We start from the raw sequence: 6,856 nt of genomic DNA, 5'->3' as shown, positions 1-6,856 counted from the left end.
ATTAATTCCCCAATGGTTTTGCCATGGCTGATGCAGCTGTAACTGGAGGTTCCTACTTCTCTGCAGTGCTAAATATAACTAGAAGGTGGATGGGTGTGTCTCGTGTCAATGGTACAGTAGAGCAAACTGTACCTTTAGACTGCTCTGTCTTTTAACTGACTGCTTTTTGTGAGCTAAGGGGTGTCACTGAGTGCTATGGTCTCTTGCTAAGTATATGAAATAGGTGTTTTTTTGTAGACTCTTGGTGATGAGATGACTTCAAATGTTTCTGCTTAAAATATTCACGTATTTAAAATCTATTTCTTTGAGATAAATTGAAATAACTGTAATGATACTGTTCTCAAACCCAATGATGTTTGGTATCCAGTCATGATGCTTGGGCTGGAAGCAGTTTCAGAATCAAAATATTTCTAATGTTTTGGTGCTCTTATGCTTTGGCTGTTTTGTGATACTTCCACTTCTGTGATCCCTGCTCCAGCACAGCTCCATGGCATCAGGAGGAAATAAAGTACTGATAGAGGCAGACTGAAATGTCAGGATCTTTCTGCCTGTGTTCAGGACAAAAGTGTGGGGTTCCCTTACCTGTGCAACCTACCTCTCTTCTTCTGATTTCTGTTGTTCAAGTTCCTAAAATCCTTAGGCAGCCAACTCTACAGGATTTAAGAGAAAATCACAAGAATTCTTATCAATGAGAGAGGCTGAAGTCCAGTCTGGTCAAAGCAAGCTCTGGGTTGTATTTTTTTTTTAAATGTACACCTTTTGACTAATTTGCTTTGAGGCACTGAATATTGATGACACTTTCATCAAAACAATAAATTGGTTTTAATAATCTCAACTTCCATCTGGAAATATCTGAAGATAAAGCCTTTAGACCTCTCCTGCATTGAACGATGCCAATGTGGATTTTCGTTTGGGCCTCTCCTTGGGTTTGTTTCCCAGGCAAAGCCTGCTTGCTGTTCTGATGCTATTGCATTACAGAGAAGTGGGAAATAGCAGTCAGAGTAATAAGTAGCTCATCCCTGTTAATTTACCACGTAGATAGAAACAGGGCAGTGACTAGTGTAACTGTCTTTCACTGCCAAATGTAATCCAGATGTCTGATGTGCTCCTGGAGAGAATACTTAATACTCCTGTGGCTCTTTTTTTTTTTTTTTCCTCCTCCTGCCTTCTGTGAAGGGTAAATACCAACAATATCTCAGCTCTTTATCCCTGTGTCCTCTTGCTGAACAAGATGATAGCCTCTAACTTAACAGAATTTGCATCTGTGGATCTGGCAAACAATTTCTGGACAGGTGCAAAGCAACAGGGTCCAGGAGAATAACCTGCTGTGCATACGCTATTTCTAGACACTGTATTACACGTAATCTGTAATGCAAACTGAAGGTAACGACGCAGCCCTGACATGAGAGATGGTTAGATCATCCAGACCATCTTCTGCCTTGGCAATGTTGCTTCCTCTAGAATATTTTTAAGAGAAATGACTTCAGACAAGCTATTTATGCCTAAGATATCCTGCTCTGTGACCTTCCCCACCCCCTTATAATTTTAATCTTAAATCTTGAACCTTAATATATCCTGAATATCCTATCACATCTATCTGCTGATGCACAGAAGGTGAATATGCTCTGCACAGTGCCTGTGCAGGGAGTCTGATGCTACTGGCAAACACTGGGTGCATCATGTATGCACTTCTGGGTGACCCCATGTCCAGGCTACTGAGGCTTGTAGGATGTGTCAAAATCACTCTGCAATGTCAGACTATATGCGATGCTGGCCAGACGTGGTGGGAATATGGCTCTTGCAGTGCTGGGGGGCTCTGCTGGCTGCTTGCAGCCCTGTGGCTCACAGCGCAGGTGTGCTGGAAGGGATTTGTGTGTGCACAGCTGGGCACATCTGGGAGCTTGACAGCCTCAGTGTTCCTCTGCAAAACTTGGGGCCAGGAAATAAAGTGTTTGAGAAAACACAAATATATGGATGTGTATGTTACAAAAGCTGTATATGCAGTGCTTTTAAGATCTCAGTCTTTCTTTCATTGTGTTATAAATGCAGTCTCACGAGAAACGACCATTTAGCAGAGAGTTGTATATGCCTGCTTTTTGTTGCCTTGGCTCTTTTATCTTTATATTCACTTTATATCTGTTTCTGTCTTCTGCATGATCATAGCCTTTATTTTTCTTAAGGTTTTATTTTAGTTCTATTGCTATCCAGATTTTTCTTCTCCCCAGGGCATATCTATTTGTTTGGATGACTAACTTGCTTTTCCTGTATAAATCTGAATTTTTAAGTCACTGATCCAAGTCTCTCCAATGATAAGTCATTGTCAATCTCTTTGCTTCCTCCTGAGCTTGCACTGTGAGCTGCAAAAAGGATTAATGTGTATATATAGTAGGCATACAGGTTAGGCTAGTCAGAATTAGTAAGGAACAGCCTCATACCTTGTTCTCTCTGCGTTGGTGTTTCTGGCTGCTGAGGAAGGAGTCCCCTTTGCTAGATTTATTTTCTCACTTTTCATGCTCAGGTAACTTTCTGAAAAAGAATATTCTTCCAATTTCCCACCATAATTAAGACCCAGGTTTCATCCCCTGAGTCTGGTTAGCTTCGTCCCAAAGCTACTGGTTAAATCTGTGTTTAATAGAACCCTTTCTGCAAGTTTGTTTTTTTTTTTTTGGGGGGGGGGGGGGGGGTGGGAAGGCAGGACCATGGGCAAGCCATGAAGGTTGTTTTCAAAAGGAGGTAGCTGAGGTGTGCTTGCCTGGTTGCATGCAGGATTTAAGCAGAAGGTTAAATCTGCTGCAAATAGCTTGGTTTATCATTTCAGGAACAAGTTAAAAAATACTATTGTATGTTTGGATGGTAAAAACAAGACATGATTAGCTGAAAAGGCATGATTTATTCTTGAATGACTGAATTGCTGGAGTATAAAAAGCTGTTTTTGAAGTGATACACCTGTGCATACTATCATTCTAATATGCCAAGTTTTAATACTTGTGTTGCTATTGTACACTGCTTTGTGACACTTCATCCAACAGTGTCCTTGCAAGCTCATGTCTTGTGTTTCTTAAATAGTTAATTAAAATGTTAAAATACATTTAAATGATGGATCATGGACCTCTTTGCACTGAACAGCTATGTTTAGACTATTTGAACAGCTTTGTTTAGACTGGCTAGCTGTGCCGCTGTATTTCACCTGGTTATTGGTGAGGCTGCCAGGGAAGGCAAGGGACAGTAGATGGCAATATGGTGCTACAAACGGACCAGCAAATTCGAGGAACTTCTGGTCTGGCCTACAAAGTCCCCTGAAAAATCAAGACAACTGCTACTGTGTAGGACGTACCTTCTGTTCTGACCTTGGTGGGGTGGGTGCAAAGAGGGGCTTTATGCTGGAGTTGAGGCTGCACGATCAGTTCTGGTCTCCAGTGTAATTAGGCATGGTGTATAGACTGTTCTGCTCATCGATCTGTCTATAGGCTTCTTGTAACAGCAAGGCTCAGCATAGTGTGCTGCTTTGTCCATCATATTCAGACTTGCTGTGTCTTTTTTGACGCTAGCTGATATTTCGGCCAGGTGGGAGAGCACTGGGCTCAGGGCTGTTGTGATGGTGTGGGTATGACCAGGGCGTCTCTCTGACTTACAGTGGGTTACAGTGAAGGTCAATTTATGACTTAATGCCCCAGAAACTGCAAGAAAGGCTAAGCTTGGGTTCATGAGGGGGGTGGTTCACACTTACTAGTGGCTCCCTGTGTATGTTTTAGGGCTGTTATGGGCATAAAGAATGGGATTTCCTGGTACCTTTGCTGCTACCTGACTCTATGTCTGCCTGTTTCTTCCTCCCAGCCTATTCCTTACTCTCGGCTTTACCACTTGGGAGCCATATAATAAACTGTGGCACATGTCATGGCATGTCATGCTGAAGACCTATATATGGGTCTTCAAACAAATCAAGAGGGATTGTGCTGAGAACTCATGAATGTCGATCAAATCCCTGAAGCTAGCTTTGTTTTTTATTTTGAATTAAACGTTGTTTTACCACAGAGGATACGTGTCCACGGTAAGAGGTCTGAATGCAGAGAGCTGGAGTGCAAGCTTCAGCATGCAATATGTGTATTATTCCCCAACTGTTACAGTCCAGAGTCCTAAGAAGTGTGTGACCACAGGGGGGACTCTTGTTTTTTGCATATAAGGCCTGGGCTAAAAATGGACGAAAACCTAAACCTCCGCTTTTTTGATGTCTCCAAATACACAAAATTAGGAGGCAGAAAAGCTGTAAGTGCAACATACATTTACTTGGACGTTTACTTGATTTGTGAGACTCATCAATTAATTAGACATCCAAATGCTGTTATCTGCACTTGCAATTGATTTTTTGGATGGCAAATTACTGGTACATAATTAGAGGTGATCTTTAAAAAAAAAAAAGTCCATTAGCCTTTCTGGAGCCTGAAGCATAAATAAATCCAGTGGGTTTTCAACATGAGAGATGTTTCTTGTTTTCCCTTTTACTGCCTGGAGATGTCCTCAGTTTCTTTGCAGGTACTGATACTTCCCAGGTGCCTTATTTGCACTGGAACTCATTTTGGATGGAAAAGTAAGGAGAAGAGGGGCAATGTGGGAGTTATTTTGAAGAATAGGGTTATGGTTACCAAGCAAATGAAACCATGTTAGGGCCCATATTCTGCATACCCTCAAATACACTTGTATGGCACTGAGGAACAGTTACTGGGTGTCTCTATTTCATAATTAATGCATGCTCAAAGCACTGGAGATTGCAGAAAGTTATATATTAAAAAAGGTATATTTCCCCTTGCTTAATTCTCAGCCTAACTAATGAACTAAGGGAATATCAAAATTTAACTTTTCTGTGCTTTGTGGGCTGAAGGACCCCAGTAGTATTTCCTAGTGTTGGTGCAAGAAGTTTTGAAGTCTTGACTTTCTCACCCAGCTGAAGAAATAGATGTTGTGGGTAGCGAGAGCACATGAATACAGTGGCCAAGCACTTGGACTGGAAATGGGTCCTCTCTGAGCAACCTGCCTGGGCCCAGAGATATTGGCAGAAGTTATTGAATGAAGAGTGGAAAACAATAACTGAATGGCAGTCACGACTGATCTGGTGCCTGGTGGCTGAGAAAATATGGGTGAACCAGTAAAGATCTTGTTTGCAACACAGTGTGGAGGCTTTTCAGGAAGATGCACTATGAAGTAATTGTGCTTTCCATTCTTCAGGAAGAGCTTGCAAGCACTATAAGTGGTTAACTTGATGGATATATTAGCTCTTTTTAATTTCATGCTCTTATCTTATTTTGGAAGATCTGTTCTAATTTTTGAATGAGCCAGGATTTGAATCTGCTGTAGTCTTCTGTCCTTAACTACTGCCTCCACTGTGAAGGATGACATAAGTCTCCCTTAAATGCTCTGCCTTGGAGCTTTCCCATTTACTACAAATCTCACTTTCACAAGGTATTTCCCCTGGTGTAGCTGGGCAGAGGCTGACTGGTTTTGGGTGGTGTGAGGTTAATCACTAAGCTGTTTTTAAGCTGTGAGACTCTGGGGTGGAGGAGAACACTACTTGTTCCTGCCCTCCCTTCCCCAACCCCCGTGGGTGCTTGGAAAACACTTTTTTTTTTTTTTTTGGAGGTGGTGGTGGTTTCTGTCTGCTTGTAGCTCATGCAGCATCTGCTCCTGAGTACTTGAAGACACCGATCCCCAGTGATGAAGTCTGACACCCATCACCGGTGAGTGCTTCCCAAACCCCAGAGCTGGGCACCAGCCCTGCCTGCGCTGTGACTGCAGGCTGCCCTGCCTGTGTCCCTTCCTGCTCCTCTGCCATGGATGCCACTTGTCTGTCCACTTGAACAATTGTGCACCCCCTTTTTTTTTAAGGAAAAAAAAGTCGTCGTAGTGAAAGAGGATCAAAATTGGGTATCCACATTATTCTCTCTTTTCAGCTGTAAGCTGGACTTTGGAAATTCTCTTGGACAAAATGATTGTTAATATACAAATTCATCACGTTTCCTAAATACTTTCTTTCTCTATCTTGTACAGTTTCACAACTGGCAAGCGCATGCTGACTGCAGGAATAACAGCCCATTACAAACACTGTAGAAATGCAGAATTTGGATCTGGGCTGGACTCTGGCCTCTGAAGAGCTTTATACTGGGGTTTTTAATTTCTACTACACTGCCAAGCTTCACACAAGCATAAAATGATATTTCTTTCTAAAGTACCTCTTGTACTACAGACTTCTTTTCTCATTAGGCTGCAATGCAATGATTTCTTAAATGCTGTCAGTAACACTCACACCAGTCTAAGCTATTTTAGAATAGCAATAATTTTTTTCACTAGAAATCTCTAATATGGTAATGTTCTCTGAAATGTACTGAAACAGATGGGAATAAGAAGAGATGAACATCTTGTTTTTGATTCAGTGTAGCTTAATGGAAGTAGCCTTTAAAGTAAAATGTTTTAAAGCTGTTTTTCACACAGTTTATATGTATGAAAGAAGAAATCCTGTCTTGTCAGGACACCCAAATGAGTAACACCAGCAAAATCTCTCGTTATGAGACAGAACATAAATAGTGTGGGCATATGAGAGAAGACAAAAGTGTTATTAACATCACTGAGAAAAGAAGTTAAGTCGTGTAGAATAGACTGAAGCCAGATGTAAGGATTGCTTGTACTGAGCAAGGCTTTAAAGTATGTGTAGCATAGCACAGTATGACCTTTACCTCTATGAGGTAGCTGAGTTTTCTTTATCCCTGAAGTGGGTGTTTTACAGTATTTAATCACTGGCTCTCAAATGTCAGACCATTTTAGGGGAGAGAGGTAGTATGTGTGTCACCTAGAACTCTTGAAAACAAAC

The sequence above is a fragment of the Pygoscelis adeliae genome, unplaced genomic scaffold (assembly GCF_000699105.1).
Source record: "Pygoscelis adeliae isolate BGI_AS28 unplaced genomic scaffold, ASM69910v1 Scaffold241, whole genome shotgun sequence".
Classification (NCBI taxonomy): Eukaryota; Metazoa; Chordata; class Aves; order Sphenisciformes; family Spheniscidae; genus Pygoscelis; species Pygoscelis adeliae.
This window is presented reverse-complemented; position numbering follows the sequence as displayed.